Here is an 18,171-nt window from a genome sequence, read left to right as displayed (position 1 = left end):
GTCCACCGCTGCTTCAAAACCCCCCATCCATTCCCTTATCCGTAGCCGTCTGGACTAACTGCAGCTCTCTTACGCTCGGTCTGCCCATTTACTATTTCGCCCCCCCCCCCCCCCCTCTTCAACAAATCCAAAACAACTCGGCTCGGCTCACATTCAACCATTCGCTACAATTCCCACAACCTGGCCCTCCTCGCGCAACTGCACCAGGCTCACTGTGTCCGACCGCTGCCCGTTCAAATCCATCACCCCGGTCGACAAATCCCTTCGTGGACTTGCCCCACCGTGTCTTTCCACGCCTTTATCGTTCTGCGTGTCGCCTTCTCGTCCTCTAGGTTCTCAATGTTTGATGTCTCTCGCTACCTCTCTGTTCCACCTCCTCCTCGTGCTCAACCCACGCTCTTCTCGCGCCCCCCTTTCACTGGAACAAACTTCCCCCCTCCACATTTTAGCGGTCACCTTCGCTCGCTAAGTATCCGCTCCTCACTCAAAACTCTCGCCTATTGTTCTCTAGCTCACCCCGCGGCCCCTTAATCTCCCCCTCAAAACCGCCACCGTTACTGGTGCCTCTTCACATTCTCATTACACGGCTTTCACTCATTCACCATTCATTCAATCCATTCATCATAATCATCATCATTTACTGGCATCAATTTCGCTCTCAGCAAATTCACGCATCACAGATTTTGCCCCCATCACTTCCCCTCACCTATTTCATTCACCTCATCGTCGTCACCATTGCATTCACGTGTACCATTGTTAATTCTTTGCAAAAGGGGCCTTGGTTAAGGAGCTATATAAATTCTGACTTTGACCTCTGACCTGCTCATGCATGACACGTGGCGACAGGGTGGTGGGCGCATCGGTAACACCCACAGCGAGAAGCACCTGGGTTCGAGTCCCAACTTCGGCTGCCTCTTCTGCGAAGGCGTCGATACATTTCCCCTCCCGTAATCCTACGTGTCGCCCCGGTTGACTGGGCACTGCGGGCGCGAATGCCCCGCCGCGCGAGCATCAAGGCCGCGGGGGGCTGGCTGCGGTTTCCCCGCTACTCCTCAACTTTACCCCGCTTCCACGAAGCTCCTGCACGCGCATCCCCGCAAGCCGCGCTTGGAAGTTGCCGAATGTTCTCTCCGAAAGCCCCCCTTAGTTTAGTTTCAGAAACGGCTCGGGGCTTTAGAAAAATACAACAGCAGGAGGCGGTGCGGGGGGGGGGTCGGTGTTTTTCTGGTGCTTAAGAGGGCGCACGGCATGCCCGCGCGCTCACGGTCTTTCTCGCGGGGTTAAAGTTCACCCGCGTCGTGCACCAACACAACGGCCTGGCAACATTTCGTTGCTCGTCATTGCTTCGTAAGAAAGAAAGAAAGGGGCGAATGCCACCGATGCAGAACAAAAGTGGGCACGGTGTACGTACACTAATCGGAGGTGTTGGGGAAGGATGACGAAACTGAACACAACAAACAAGCGGTTCTCGAGAAATTTAGTTTTCAATCTCGATGATTTGAAAGTGCATAGCTCCAGTGGCACCCTAATATCGGAAGGAAGAGCGTTCCAGACGGCCGCAGAAGCGCATCTGAAAGCGCGCCGATGCGGTGACCGTCTTTGTTCGATGGCCGCTGCTGCGTGGGTGACCGGAGTTTGCGCGATGATGGTTTACGCTCCTTGACAGAGTGCACGGACACGTAGAAAATAGTAGCACGCTCAAGCTGAAGAAATGGTAACGTGGGTGCCGTTAGCGAGCGCCTATTAAGGTCAGTTTAATGGCTCGCGAGATGCACCCAACTGCCTTTGTCTCCCGAGTGCTGATGTTGGTGACACCAGATAGTGTAGCGGTTAGCGAGCTGCGGTATGAAAACCGGCGACACGAGTTCGATTCCCGCTCACGGCCAACACCAGTGACGATTATCTGAACCGGTCCCGGGCCTCCCCTAGGTCGACTCAGCCTCAAATGAGTACCTGGTGCGGTGTGTAAACATTGCCACTAGGGAGACAAAGGCGGTCGGGCGTGGTGCTGGCCACCCACCCCCTCGTGTACCGTTACCGGCCTTCATAGGTGCTCGCTAACAGCACTTGCCCCTACAGTCTGTTAAGGCTACACGGGGGATCTTTTTTTGTCATTTAAGGCCGAGTTAACCCATGGGAGGCTCATACCAACTTCCACTGGCGATGTGACGCATGCATGATGAGCAACTAGCAGCTTGCAGAGGCATTCATCCAGCAGTGGGTTGATCATGGCCGATGATGACGATGATGATGTTGTATATCACGGAGAGGAGTTGAACCTATGCGAGCTCCTGGCCAGCCAGCCGGGCAGGTGGTACTCTGCAGATCATCCCCTCGTGTGCTGTGCCGTCCTTAATATATGCTCGCTAACAGTCCTTGTGGTTTACGAACAGGGTGTCTTTGTTAATGTGTTGTGTGTGCGTGCGTGTGTGAGACTACTGTGCCGTGTTATTAACTTTCCTATAACAAAAAAAAAATAAGACGTTGGCTGGCTCTTGTGCAGGTTTTCAACAGAATTTCCTAACATAGCCGAACTCAAGGACGTCTCCAGAGAATCACGTTTTAAAGTGAGGCCAGCTTTACAATGCGAGCCTTCTCACATTTTCTATTTTGTAATATTACACGAAAAATAAAATCCGCCTATTCCTCGTGACGCGCGGCTGGCGCGGCTGGGATACGAATTACACCGGAGTCCCTGGTACGCGTCCAAAGTCCAGCCGGTACCGCGGTGCCCCGCAGCCGGGAGGGAACCGCGCAGGGGACCGGCGTTCGGAAGGCGCGTGCACGCGTGAACCAGTGGTGCGGGTGTCTAAACGCGTCGGCGCAGTGGGAGAGAACCTGACGCCACGCAAGTTTCACCGCTCGGTAGGCGGCTGTGGGAGTCTCGGTCAACGAGCCCAAGTGCTCAAGTGAGAACCGAGGCGGCGCTGCTGGTTGTAATCGCCTCCTCCTGTGCTGGAGGAGCAACTAATCGGGAACGGTTGGTGTACGTGACGAACCAAACTAATTGGCTGTGTCGGGTTTTTTCGACGCATTTGTATTGATGCGATCTAATCTGAAAACAAACAAAAAAACATTTATTATGGATTATATTGGTCACTGAAGCCTACTATGCGTCAAATTGCTCATCTCCTGTTTACAGTCCTGAATGTGGAAATTCTACATTCCTCTGATGGGGGCGAGTCTATCCACGGGACGACCACTGGTACTCATTTTGTGGACCCTGGGGGGATAATGACGATGGGCTGAGTCAACCCCCAACCAGGACTTCAACTCGTGACGTTCCGAGCCCCAACCCATCACTCTTCCGTGGTTAGTCCACAGTGGTCGTCCCATGGATAGCCTGGCCCTGTTATAGGAATGTGGAATTTCCACCACATAATCAGGGCCATTAATTGTTTGAGCATGGGGACCTACCTGGACTTTGACACGACGCACTGTTTGTTATTTATTACTTCAACAACAGCGAAACACAGCCGTAACAGAGAGCACATGTTCCCGTGTTGGCACGTGATTTGTATTATCCTGCGGGGTGTGCAATGTTACCTTTGTGGGTCATCGTCTGACACAAAGTGATGTTGCGATGCTCACTGTGGCAGTTCCAATAGACAATATTACTTCTCCCGTGATAGGACGCTGATAGCACAGTCGCAATGTAATGGGGTGAGAGAGTTTACAGACCCACGCGCAGCCATCGATGACGTTCATAAACGGAGCAGTCTCCGGAAGAACGCGATGCTTCAGAACATCGGCACAGCCTTTTTGTGTTTAGTTTGTTGTCCTTACACCGCACCTCCGACGAGCATGATTGGCTACGTAAAGTGCGAAAGAAGTTCAACACACGTACAGCCGAACAAGGCGACTGCCTAGCCGATCGACTGACACCGTCACCGAGTCACGCTCCATTCTCGGGTTGCAACGATGCGACCAAAATTTGCGTCGCGAAGACCCTCCACCACCCGACGCAGGCAAACAATTACAAAATCGTAGAAAGATTCTCAGGATCGCAATCTTTAGTTAACCTGGAGAAATCCGATGAACTACGAAGATCCTTTCCACCGATGTCCAGGAGACACTGGCTACAAAATCCCCGCGCGTTAAACCGACAACATCATCTCGGACGTTTGTTATGCCGGCGCCGGACTTGCGTAGCACCGGAACGGGACCCGCAAGGCCGGCCCGGTGAATCCGGCGTCCCATTTCCAGCGCCGCCACCGCCGCTCGCTGTGTGGCCACACGAGGCTGCGGCGCGCTAATCGCTTGGGGTTCCGGCCGCCGCTCCGCGTGCCCTCGAGGTGCTGTTTGTCCGGACACAAAATCTCCCTGATCCCCGTGGCGTCCACATCAGGAAGCCAATTAGGAGCCGGCCGTGCTCAGACGAGGCGGCGGTGAGCGCTTGCGCCGGCGGGTGGGGGGGATGCTGCTGGCGGAGGTGGCCGCACGTGTCGCGCGAGGTGTCAAGCTCGCGAGTAAATAAACAAAACGTTCGGCGTGCCCGCCTCGCTGGCGGGAAGGCTCAGGATGTGCCGTTGTCGGAAACGCGCAGGGCTCGGGTGCGGGTTTCCTGGGCGTACGCCCTTCGTCGTCGTCGTCGTTTTTTGTTTGTTGTCACGCCTGGTTTTGCACGCGCTTTGCGAACGTACGTCACGTGACGACGCCCGTGGTGATACGCGGCGAGCGTTACGAGCGTCTCGCTGCGATGGCGAGCGATTTGGCGGCGCTCGTTTCGATAGGGGTGGGTTGGGGGGGATCCTGAGCCGGTGGTGGAAATTCCGCATTTCTGTGGTGGGCGACCACCGTTGTATTTCCCCACAAGGTGGCATTAGCTCTGTTCGGCTCCAAAAGCGACGGCGATGACGACGTCTTAGTTTGACCCATGACTCGCATTCGAACCCGGGGCACCTTTCGCCTGCAAGCCTGGGGGCTCTCTTCAGCACAGGTGCGGCAACGTTGATTGGCGGGCGTTCGGCAGGAACGCCCTCTCGATGGCAGCAATCTCGCGTAGCTGTCATGTGCACATTTCCCCCCCCCCCCCCCCGTCGATTGGTATTTTGAGCATCAGCCACTGCACCACGCGGCCAAAAGAACCGAGGGTACGGGCTAATTAGTCTATGCGTGCGTGCGTGCGTGTGGTTCTGTGTGTTCACAGGAATTAGGTTAATGGGCCATGGGACGTATAAATATATACATATCGGTTTGTTCCATCTGAACGAATGTGAGCAGGCCATGATTTGTGAGAAAGAAAAAATGCCTGAAATTATCTCCACTTCCCACCAGAGGGTAGGGCAGAACAGCATTAAACGAGTGATATGTGGTTTCAACGTTCATTATATTAATAATATTCTCCAAACACTGAGTCAGCGTCAAATAGCGGTGGCTCATCAAGGGGTGGAAACCAGGTGAACATGCCAAGTGAGTTCAATGCTTGAGACTGGCCAAAGGACATCAAATGTCAAATCGGTTAATGTGCTTCCATGCTCAAACTAATGCACTTACCACCTCTGTTGGCAGCCCTGAACCGGTGGTGGATATTCCACATTCCCACGGCGGGGGTTTATTTGTGCATTTTAGAGAGCCTGTGGAGGGATGACGAGGTAAGTCAACCTCCGTCCACCAACACGGGATCGACCAGCGAAACCGTGAGCCCATAGCTCTGACCCACAGCACGACCTGGCTGCATGCCGCACGAAGAACGGGCCTCTGCACGCCTTAAAAACCATCACGCACTACAGACACGCGCAGTCAATTCAGCGCCCGGTAAATAAAACCTGAACTCCAACCGTGACGCGTTCGCCAAGGGTCAGCGGAATTCATTTGTGCTCAGCGGGCATCAAGACGCACCGCCGCCACCTCGAAAGAGACAAAAAAGATTTTGGGGCTGATGCAACGCCTCCTTAATCCATTTTCCAGCGTCCAGAAGTACCTCATTGTGGCAAACGGAAGGCCGCAACAAAACGGGAATTGTTTGGCGGAATAAGCCACGCTGCGTGCCGGCAGCTCGCAAGTGGAAAAAGAAATCGTCCCAATGTGGGCATGATCTGTCTTTTGGGAGAGCCACAAATGCTGCCTGACCTGCCGCTTATAGAGTGTCGACCTCTGACCTTTAATTCCGCCCCAAGGAAGGATTATTTTCTCATTCCTCGCCAAGAGCCAGAGCCAGGTTTCGCGCGAGCATAAATCTCGGCTGCCGCGGACCCCGGCATTGAGATGTCACTCGGCTGTTTCGCTTTGCTTTCTTTGATTTGTGCTAAAAAAAAATCGGGTATTAGTTTTAATAAGGAAGAGGCCGAGTGCGTTTTCACGATTATGGGTCAGCTTCGTTGAAAGCGGAATGACTTTGCTTCGGCGAACCACCGCTACATTGGCGAATTTCCGCGAAATTAATTTGACACGACCCGCAGACTGCGTAAATAAAACCGGTCTAACGCCGCTAAAAGTTTGTTTTTTTACGCAATTTAAAAGTGGAAGAAAAAAAAGAGCACCGGAGTGATCGATGATGGAACTGTGCGATTCTGGAAAACGCCCCTTTGCCTCACGATGACTGATGACACTTTAACGAGGTGGTCCCTTGCAGATTTCTTCAATGAGCTCCATCAGCCAAGGGGCTGGCTGGTGTATATTTACGTTCGTTCCATAATCACGCACAACCGATTAAGCGATACACTGCGAACGTTTGGATGTGGGGGAGCAAAGCTGGTGCATGAATGTGATGGGTGGGTAAATAGCCGATGGACGCGAATGCAAGTTGGCAACGATGCGAGCTTTCTTCCACCAAATGCGATTCATAATTGTGTACTGGCCGTGCGCCGGGATACGAAAAGGCAATGAATCCGTGAGGAAGTTTCTGCGAGGAGCGTACGCCGAGCGTCGCCAAACGGGTTGTGGAAGATTGATTTGTTTTTTTTACTTCCACCAAGTTACTTTTTTTACATAGCAGGGAGCGCACTTTCGCACACGCACACCGCAATGAGGCGACTTGTCGCACGACAGCGAAACCAACGATTTTTTTTTTAATTCTCACTGGCGGTTCAAACACGGATTCGAAACCCGGGATTATTATTATTATGCCGTGGCGGCTTGGCGTCGATGACAAGACTCGAAGCCGACTCCGTGATCACCGGGTGTGATTTTTTTTTTACGATCTTAGAATTACCTTGATGCTGTAAAGCTTTTGTAAAGCAATTGTAAAATCGTACATAGCGCGATAATTACTTGAAATTCAGAATTGGGGGTAATTGTAAGTGGTGGTGTCGTTTTGATAGCAGTAAAAATAAGAGGGATTGATAAGGAGGGGTTTGGGATAGGCCTGGTCGTAGCTGCGCGGGGGGGGGGGGGGGCAACAGAAAGCTGGGGCAGGCTGAAAAGTAATTGGGGCATCCCGAACTGATCGTTCGGGACATTTTCCGGGACGCGAGAAGTGGACTGGCTAACTCGAGTCTTAGGCCGCCGTTTCCTGCCCACAGCCGTGACGATTCACATCCCGAACCGTTTCACCTCATCCTCCACCCCCCGGCCACCTTTGTCTCCCCAGTGTGGATGTTTATACACCCACCGCACTGGGTACTCATTTGAGGCTGATCTGACCCAAGGCGAGGCCCAGGGCCGGTCCAAATACCATTGATGCTAGCCATGGCCTGGAATCGAATTGAAGAGTCGTTAGGTTCAAAGTGCACTACGCTTAAACGCTTGAGCCACCATTCCCCACACACGCAGCACACACACACCTACACTTTACGTAAATACATGTATACCAAAGGTGCTATACGTCTCAAAAGATAAACATTGTCACGATGGTAAAAACCTTCATGAACATTGACGAAGAAATGCATTGCGACATCGTAACCCCCACGTTAATTGCATTAAGTTTGCGGCGTGTTAATTTCCCAGCAGTGTCTCCCGGCGCTAACGAGTCCGCAGAGACTCTGAGGGCCATGTCGCGACACAGCCTGACAGAGTAAACGTAGCTGTTGTCCTGTGTTTGCCTCACCCACGGCACCTGGGTCTGCCCCGTGACCTCCTGCCAGAGGGCGTTCGACACTTCACGTGGCCTCAGGGTGCACATAGCTTGGCACGAGCGCCGTGGTGACGTCACCGCCACTTAGTGACGAATGGCGGTTGTTGGTTGTTGACTTATTAATAATCGCGATTTGACCTGAAAAAACTGCTCAACCCGAGCTACTGATGCTTGGATGTTCGCGTTGACTTTGCGCTGTTCGCCTTTTGCCGTTCCCTCGTCTAGCACTGGTGGTGAGACAAGGCCCTAAAAGGAGGCGATCTCTGGTGCAGGCCAATCGGCTTCACGAACGGCGCATACGTTAATGGAAGCATGTTTGCTTTGCATATTTGACCACAAGCGTGTGTCATTAATGCAGACTCGATGATGCCTTGCAATAGGTGTCTGTTTGGTGTTTGAACAGCAGAGTGGGAACGGTACGGGGGGTGGGGTGGGTGGGGGGCACGGAGGAATAGAAGCGAGGGAAGAAACCCATCACGTAAAATAGGGTGCAGCCGTGCACAACGAATCGCACCAGAAATGGTAAGTCGGAAATAATGCCTCAAGGTTTTCTCTTAATCCCTTTAAAAAAATTTACTCGCATTTTAGGGTAAAGTTCAACTCGGCACAAAACCCACTTGTAATTATTAAGATTACATTTGTTAACCCAGCAAAGCTTCGTAGAGTCTGAAGACTCCTCTTCAAGAGGGTCCTGCCAAGTTTTTCGCAGCAGGGGCCAAGGGGGGGGGGGGTGTTGTTGCTGCCGCTGTAGCTGCTGCTGCTGTTGATGCTCTGTGCCATCTCAACTGAGTCATTTTGCAGGGACATGTTTCTGCATTGCGACGTTTGGCCAATACCGGTTATTTTAGCTATGGGGAGGAAACCGGAGACTCCAGAAGAAACCCCACGCAGAATAGGAGAACACACAAACTCTACACACTTACACTCGCTCACGAACACACTCGCACACTCTGCAAAAAAAACAAGAGGGAGAATGTACAAACTCGGCACAGAGAGGCGCCCCACTCGGGCGTCGAACCCAGGCCCTTCCTTGCTGTGAAGTGCGAGTGTCGATATCACCGCGCCAACACCCTGCCACGCTTTATGAGACCTGTGCATGGAATTAATTAACTTTTGTGTACGTTATATATTTTAACAAGAGACCGCTGGCAGAGTGCCTCGCTTATTGCAGCTCGCACAGCTGATTGGTTTTGATCTGCAATAACAGAGCCAGTGGTGACAGCCCCTTGCGATTGCTAATGTTGTATACAGGGCATAATGACGAGGCCTGTGTAACTCGCACACACCCACACACACACTCTCTCAGTTGGATGAAATTGAGCTACGTTAAGGGTGCAAGGGAGTGGGTGAGGGTATAGAGGTACGACTGAATAATCTCGTGCAGAGTCCTGCTTTATAAAATCAGCGGCTTAATAGGCTGTAACATACAATATTTAAATGTCTACCTTGCAGCGCGTAAAACGTGGCACTTTTCAGCCGTGCGGTAACACAGTTGTACACGCACCTCTTGCCTCCCGAGGCTGGGTCAAACAGAAATAAGTGGTAACCCAAACTTACGCCGCCGTTTCTCTGAATTGCTACTGGAGACTGGGCTGAGGCCGAGCTACGGTGGCTAGGAGATGTTAACTACCTCGCCTGGTGTGCAGGAGGTCGTGGGTTCGATCCCGATCCTGACGCCTGCTGTATATATGGAGTTTGCACGTCTATCTCTCTCCATGGCCGTGTGGATTTTGCTTCGGGTCCTCCGGTTTCCCCACATTTAGAAACATTTGGTTGCTATGAATTTCCACGTGATAAGCCACTTCGTTGAGCTATCACTTGTGGCCAGGTCGCCTCTGAAAAAAGAGCGGAAACAGCTCAGTGGGGCCTTACCTGGTAAAATAAAAAAAATCGTTGACAGTGAAACCCCCTTCAGAATGTCTCTTGATGCTGGAGGAATCCGATGAGATATAAAGCTCTTTTTCACATATGTCCAGGAGGGGGTGGGTCAGAACATCACAACAATAAACAATTCAAAAACACGACAGGAGCCCAAAGTATAGGAACGGTGAACTAATCACAATCGCCATTTTCTCTCCGGTGTGCTTTCACAGGTTTGCGCTGCGTGTTGCTTGGCGGCATGTCCGACGTTTCGCTCCCACGCGCTGAGCGCTTCTTCGGGAACTGGAGAAACTCCCAGCACGTGGGGGAGCTAAACCGACATTTTAATCATCGGAGATGGAATTTGTCCAAGTTGAGTGCGAAACCAAACTTAACGTGACCGTTTTTTTAAAAATTTATGGTACAGTCCTCGGAGACCAGGCTGAGACTGGTCTCTGGCTACGCAATGAGAAGCCACTTTAATAATAATCATGGGTGACAAAAGCCTGGATTCGAACGCAGGATCTCAAGCAGTACCAGCTCACCACTCAAGGACCTCTGACTTCTGATCCACCCGGCTAACAGAAGCAATTTTTTGTGTTGTTACAAGACGCTGACCTCTCATTTCGAGTTTTGAGAGACGCAACCGGTAGGGTCAAGTAGCGCAGCCAAAAGTCAAATCGTGCCGCGGCTCCGTCTAACATTGGGGCGTTGCTCCTTTCTGTTTACAACTCTGGACCAACGGTGGGGAGCTCAACATTCACCGCAGGACAAGCGCCGCTGACTCCCCCCCACGAAATGGTTCCTATTTGGAATCAACACCGGAGGAACGGCGGGGATGAGTTGGCCCACCACCGACCAGGAATTGGAACTTGCGTCTGCGAGCGCTCCCTGCGTCGCCGCAGGTGCCACAGCCGTTTTGGGGAGTGCCCTTCGCCACGAAGGCGTTACTTTGGCCAAGGGGAAAGACGCAGAAAGGAACATTTTTCCGCACGGCTGTTTACGCGCGGGCGGTGAATCTCATCGCAGGACGAAACGTTTCGTATGGGCGGGGGAGGGAGAGAGAATAAAAAAAAACAGGAAACTGACACAGCGGTGTTCAATTCACATAACCGCAGAGAGAGAGAGATAAATATTCGAAGCACAGCACCAGAGGCCAGATGTGCGTCTGAAGGAAGGCCATTGCTCCGCTCCTCTGCGGTGAGCGTGCCTCCGCAAAACAATAATAATAATAATGAAATTAAATGAAATCTCTCTCGTTGCGGGTCGAATTATCATCATTTTTTACGAGGAGGCAGCGTCAGACTGCCCTCACAAGAGAGGTAGCGATTACAACCTGGGCCCCGATCTCTCTTTGACTGCGTGCGGATTTTTGTTTTTGTTTAAGTTACGAAGCTGGAAGCGATCGCGGCAAAACACGTCTAGGTGGTGTGTGTCCCGGCCTGTACGACATGCGTTTCGAAGAATTCGCGAATGAACCGAACAGTTTTAACAAGACGGCGAAGCGCGTTTGCCGTTCTCGCGCGTCACAAGACTGCTCCTGAATGCTCTTTACCCGATGTGCAACGTGTACGCCGGGCGGCAGGGTGCCGGCGTGGTGGTGGTGGTGACACTCGTGGTGCCTCACAGCAAGAAGGTCCTGGGTTCGATTCCTGACTCGGAACGCCTCTCTGCGTGGAGTTTGTACGTTCTCTCTCTCTCTACACCCCTGTTCTGCGTTGGGGTTCCCCTGCGTTCTCCGGTTTCATTCCGTGGCTAAGAAGAAATAATATAACTGCATTGGCAAAAAGGCATCCCAATGCCAAGAAAATACCCACAAACTCCTTCACTCGACAGGCGTTCACACACAAGAGTACCTGTACAGCCCGTCTGTCAATCCACTGCTAGACGCCGGCTTCCCCATAACGTGCCTTTTGTGGGATTCATTTGACCGCACTTTACCATGCAGACAAGCATGGGGCGGTGAAGTCAGGTTAGCATCGACACGGCAGCAAGTACAGTACAACCGTAGCTTTAGCTGCACCGCCCTCTGCTGCGACCATCGAATCCGCACCTGCTCTGCATGATGGTGGTCGCCCCTCCGAGCCCTATCCAGGCTCTAGGCCGCTTAGCTTTCGAGATCTGATGAGATCGGGCACATTCCGGGTGATTTGGTGAAATGCATCTATCTACGACAGCCAACAATTGATGTCTACATGAAAGGCGTACGTCATCTGAAGTGCCAATTACAGCTCGTCGGAAGACGTGACCCAGCTGCTTTCCCGTCGCCCAATTGTGCAGTCGGCGAACAGAATGAGCCTCGCGTTAACCGTCTTGGACCCCGCGACCTCCGGGACACCTCCGCGTGAGGAGGCCGCGAAAGTTCACGCGACAAGGCCTGGGGGGGGTGTCTCGACAGCAGTCGCGGATGAAGCCTCGCCCGACAATTACAGCAAACACCCCTCCCCCACCCCCGCCACGTGTACCTCGGCGGATGCCTTCCCGCAAGGTGCGACGACGAATATCTAAGCGGTGTACAATCGGAGCGGCTCTTACAGGGCGGTAGTAGTAGTAGAAGTGGGTGGGTAGAGGCAACGGATAAGGAGACAGGACGGGATGACGATGATGCTGGCGGCGACGTAAGCACGGGGGGTCGAGACGCCGCTAATTGCTTGGCGGTGTTAATGAGAACTTGACGACGTATTTTGCAAAACGGCGTAAAAAGGGGGGGGGTGTGGTTAAGACGTAAATCGGGGCGTTGCTGTACCAACAAACAAAAGACACGGCGGCACTCAAAAGCCATCGAAGCCGCACAAAATAAATGCATTTTTTTAAAAGCCTAGGTCAAGGGCCGACTTCAACGACAACAGCAGAAAACAAAAAATGTCTTGCGTCACCAAAGTCGGGGCACTGTTGCTGCACGGGATTGTTGTGAGCGGGGACTGTGGGTTGAAGGGGTTAAGTGCTTGAAAGGATGCACGCTGCAATCAAAACTCGTCGCTGCGAATTGAAACCAGGTGGCGGGAGGGAGGCTAAATGTTATTCAAGAGCTGATACGGGGGAATGGGGAGCATTAAAACCGGCCGGCGAAGAAATGGCAGACACCCTGCGCGCCAGATGTGCACTTAAAAATATAAAAGTGTCCTGAGGAATATATTAACAAATACGGATACATTAAGGGGACGCCTCATTTATACGAGGCTGACAAGAGAGCCTGGCATTGAGTGAGCGGAGGAGGCAAGATGTGTTACGGCCAGAGTAGACGTGGCTGATAACGCACAGGAAGTTTACAATGGGCAGACAACGAGCAGGAAAGCCAGGGGTTTTTAAAGCCACTAAGACAGACGATGAGCGCTGGGGTTTCTTTTTTATTTATAAAAAGGGGGACGCAGAATTTACAAACTAACCTCCAGTCACATAAACCTCACCGGTCGGCCGTGAACCAGAGCGGAAGGCTCCGTAGCAGCCTTCATAACTCACCCTCACCGGCTCCTGCGGTGGGGGGGGGGGGGGGGGCTGGGGACTGGGGTGGGGGGGGCACGGCACGGTTGACATGGCCTCGCGCGGGGGTGCCCACGCGGCGGTGATCACGGGACACGCACAGCGCCACTCACGTGAAAAGACGCCGGTGGGCACCAGCGGCAGAGGGCGTTGCGGAAAACTCCATCGTTATACTGTACTCTTACGACCTCCCCCCACCCCCCCCCCCCAACACTTTCCCCACCCTACATCTATGCTCTCCGCCTTCACCAAACCGCACTGACCAGCGTGGTAGAGTATGGTCAAATAGCCTCCCCGTGACCGAAACGGCGGGCCGCCAAATGAGATAAGGGCTGACCCCCCAACACCATCCACTCAAATCTGGCTTCGCTTGAGTGGGCAAACGACGCCGCGTGTCCACACGGCACAAGCCGAGGAGCTCGCAGGGGTCACGGCACACGCACTGCGCCGCTCGGCCCGTCGCTCGCGCGAAGACGCTGGTCGCTGTGGGCAGCAGCGGCGGCGGTAGCGGCGGCAGCGGCGGCGGCGGCAGGCTGGGCCAGAAACGCTTCCGACATCGCTGGCCGCCGACAGAAGCCGAGCCCGGGTAATCGAATCGGGTCGCCGGGTTCGCAGGTGCAGTGCGCCAACAGCTGCATCGCCGCTCCACTCACACTCTGACCTTTGGTGAAATACAACCAAAACCATTTTTGTAATATTTGAGAGTATCAGCCCAAGCAAGTAAACAATAGCGCTCCAAAACGATGGGACGGCCGCCCTCTCAAAGCCAGGCCACTCGAGCACGCGCAAATCCTTGACGCAGCGCGCCGCATGTGCATTTGCACTTTTGCCCACAATAAAGGAGCACATTTAGTTAAACAATAATAATAATAATGAAAGGGCACAATCGAACGCCGCTCTCTTGCAGTGTTTTGACGTGAAAAAGATATATTTGCTCGCCTTTCATCGCGTTTCCTACACTGGACCCCCACGTGTAAGCAGCTCCAGATGTTTGGCACTGGGCCCGAGCGCACAGGGCTTGTGTCCTATTATTGTAATGTTTTTTTTCTCTTCTTCTCCTGGTGCCTGAGAGTGGATGCAGGGACTGCGCGAGGGATGGCTGTAGCTGTTGCATGCCCTCCCTCCCTCCCTCCCATCAAACTCCGGCTGCCTCGACTCGGACGGAGGACTTTTCCGTGGACCCGCCTCGCTTTGCCTGATCAGGGCGATAGGAAGGCCCCGTCGTGATTGCGCGTGCCAACGTTTTATGGCCGCCGGAGGACACCTCGGGTCCTTCCTCGGATTGATCGACGGAGCGTCAAGCCAGTCGTTAAAATCACCGAGAACCGCCGTACGGGGAGGATGATGAACCTGGCCGGTGGAGGGAAGTGTCCACCGCTCTCTTTCAGAGCTGCACGTGGAGATGAGTTCCCTCCGATGCTCCGTTAAGCAGGGACACACTTTGAGCTGGACTTTGACTCCGACCGTTGGCTGACAGCTCTTACATCACCCGCTCTTAACTGGCCGCTTCACGATCGTGTGATCAAATTGCTCGCATCGCCGCACAGAACCAACTCGTGCAGGGTATAGAAGCAAGCGGACCGGTTGCACGAGAGGAGTTCTCTCCCTCAGCCGGCACACCCCCTTCGAGTTACCTGTGCCATGCTGTTCCAGTGCGTTCATTGCTTCGCGGGGCAGGGGTATCACGTGCTTGTGGCTGCAAACGTAGCCGTCGTGGTGCCTAATGTTCACCCCCCCCCCCCCCCCCGCGCCGGAGCAGAGAGGCTCCCCTAAAGAAGCGGCTCATTTTTTATCAATGTATTTATTTACATCCGTGTTCAACAATGCCCCCACCACCCCCCCCCCGTCCACCCTGCAAAGGGGCCAACGATTCCGGAAAGCCGGCTGGACCAGAGCAAACATTCAGAAAGTATAAACAAAATAAGTGCTCGTATAAGGAAGGTTAGTCGCGGAATATTTTATCTGGTGGGGGGGGGGGGGGGGGGGAAAACCGGCGGACAGCTTCGCGTTTACTCGTCGCGAGAGTCGTCCCCGAGGTCGTGTGGCAGTCGCTGCGAGGGCCTCCACGGGATGATTTCCTGCTTCGTTGGTTGCGTGCGCGTTGCGTGAACGTACCACACACAGCCAGCCGTGGTAATCGGAGGCGTGCGTTTGCGTGCGCGATGTGCAAGCGGGGAAGACAAAGGTGGCCAGGCGGGCGTGGTGCTGGCCGCCCACCCGCCTCGTGCGCCGGCCACAGTACCGCCCTTCATAGGTGCTGCTCGCTAATCAGCACTTGCCCCCCAAAAGTCTGTTACGGCTACACCGGCGGGATCTTTTGTCTTTTGTGCGAGTGTGCCGGTGGCACGACTGTGGTTGGCATGGTCCCTGGTCCTCTCGGCTCTTTGTAGCCCGGCGCCCTTTGCCCCTCCGGCCCGTGGGCCTCGGTGCAGTCGCACCGGCCTTGCGCATCCGTTTTTCCGCACTACTCGCGCGTGCATTACGTAACGTCGCTCTATCCGCGTGATGTACGCACTGTGTATCTCATGGTATTTTCATTCAAACGTATTCTACCGCACATCGCGCGCGCGTGCGCGCGCCGAACCGAGCGTCTAAAGAATACATTACGTGTGGTTTATGCAAATCCCGCGCAATTATTGTGCTCGGGGTTGACACTTGGGCAAATGTGCCGAACAAAAAATATACAAGCAGTGCATATGGGGACACAGGCAATGCAGTACAAATGCAAACTCGACGCCTTGCAATAGGTGTGGGTCTATTTGGTGTTTGAACATCTCAACATCTCCTGCGTCATTTGCCGGACAGGCTAAAGCCTATTCCTTTTCTCAATCTAATTCGAAATGCGCACGATTCAATTGTGTGTGGTCCCTCGCGTAGGAATCCATCCGAGCCGATCGATGAGCGAGTCGCTGCTACCCCCATCGTTAACCCTTTCCCGTGCTGGCGACGTCCTTGCAGCTTATGGGAAACAGAAAAACTAAAAGAACTTTAAATTTTGATTTAAAGCTTTCGTGACTGCAGGGATTCATGTTCTTGGTTCTTTCGGTAAAGTCACCGCGTAGAAGGGAAACAATAAAATAATAAAAATATAACACAATAAAATTCTCACGACGTTGCGACTGCAACACCAAGCAAGCAATCATCATCAGGTGTGGGAAAAAACAATGTCTTGCTGTGGTTTTCACACCTGATGATGATTGCTTGTGTTGCAGTCGAAACGTCGTGAGAATTTTCTTGTTTTACATTTTTATTATTTTACTGTTTCCCTTCTGCGTGACTTTACCGAAAGAACCAAGAATATAAAATAACTCTATCGGTACGTCTTCAGGTCGGAAGATGCACCGAGGCTCCCACAAGACCATGCGGGAGGGCTCGTGGCGCAGGTAGCCGCCGGCTATCACGGAGTGCGGTCGCGTCGCTGCACTTCTCCGCGGTGAGTAGCAATGTCTTTAAAAACAGCGGCGCTGCTACGCCTCTGGGATTTTTGCACACAATAAACTTAGCGGCTGGTCCGCTTGCGCGTTGCGAGATTCAGTGTTGAGCGGCGCACCCGCCCTGCTACTTGCCTATGCCTATGGAACAGATAAAGGGTTAATTACCACGCCGCTCCTGTCCGCGGGGCGTGTGCCCGCCCGCGCGTCAAACATCCGCGCGCGTAACGCGCGTGGCAGCGCGTTACGCGCGTTACGTGAGATGCCCGGCGCACGTGTCGGACGCACAGCTGCATGAAAGTGAAAAACAACGGCAACAGAGGACGCAGCGGCACGCGTTGCGCGGTTGCGAGGCTGTCCTTATTCACGGGGGACGGGGGACGGGGGGCGAGGGAAGGAATGCTCCTCGGGTTCTTGGGATTCAACGGAAATGCCTGGGGGCTCAGTGGGCCAAAAGAAGGCAGCACAGCAGAGCTCAAGAAGCAAGATGGGGTATTTTTTTTTGTATTTCTCAAAAATGCCTCGAGTGGATGGATAAACATCACGTGCTTTTTTTTTTTCAACGGCAAATGCGAACAGCGCTCCGCTCGCGACTGTAATAGGACAATCGTGACTTACATGAGCGTGCAAACAGAGGCAGCTCTTACAACCTCATAAGACAGACAACGGGGAAAGGTTTACCATGTTCGGATTGATCAATCGAGCCACTTGTGTGGGCGTTTGCATTTAACGCGGAAAATTCCAGCACTTTATATACTTTTATTGGTTTATTTAGCAGTGATCTGTTTACCCTTCCTATGCTTTGCACTGCTATCGTGTTTTTGTATTATTTGGTGTAACTTACTGACCTTGTGCACCGACTGGACATCTGTGAAACAGAGCTTTATAGCTCATCGGATTCCTCCAGGATAAATACAGATGCTGATTCTGATGTTTGGTTTCATCGCCAGGTGACGAACACTCTTGGCAGCGAATATCAAAGGTTTGTCTTCTAATCCGAGTGTGGATTAGATGCCTTTCTGGGGCCACAACGGAACGTGATAAACTATTTAAAAGTATAAAAAAAAAACTATAAACTATTTTTATTTTACCAGGTAAGGCCGACTAAGCTATATCGCTCTTTTTCAGAAGCGACCTGGCCACAAATTATAGCTCAACGAAGTGGCTCATCATCATGTGGAAACTTACAGCAGCCAAATGCTCTAAACGCGTGGTGATGTTGATTCTAAACGTGGAGGGAAAAACCGGAGGACCCGGAGAAAAATCCAAGCGACCACTGGGAGAAAAAAAAGAGAGACACCGCAAACTCCAAATCTACAGCAGGCTTCAGGGTCGGGATCAAAATCACCACCTCCTGCATACCAGGCGAGGTAGTTAACATCTCGC

The 18,171-nt window shown here is 52.9% G+C and overlaps 1 protein-coding gene across 2 annotated transcripts in view; it reads right to left on the bottom strand.

Annotated features, from left to right (window-relative positions):
- SCFD2 (sec1 family domain containing 2) overlaps window positions 1-18,171 on the bottom strand; it is a 130,825-nt gene that overhangs the window by 25,610 nt on the left and 87,044 nt on the right. The gene's annotated exons all lie outside the window — the stretch shown is intronic.

This window comes from Petromyzon marinus, chromosome 16, assembly GCF_048934315.1.
Source record: "Petromyzon marinus isolate PM22_M1 ecotype Great Lakes invasive population chromosome 16, UKy_Petmar_22M1.pri1.0, whole genome shotgun sequence".
NCBI classification, from domain to species: domain Eukaryota; kingdom Metazoa; phylum Chordata; class Hyperoartia; order Petromyzontiformes; family Petromyzontidae; genus Petromyzon; species Petromyzon marinus.
The sequence above is the reverse complement of the archived record's forward strand: the minus strand, read 5'-3'. Positions and strand labels throughout refer to the sequence as shown.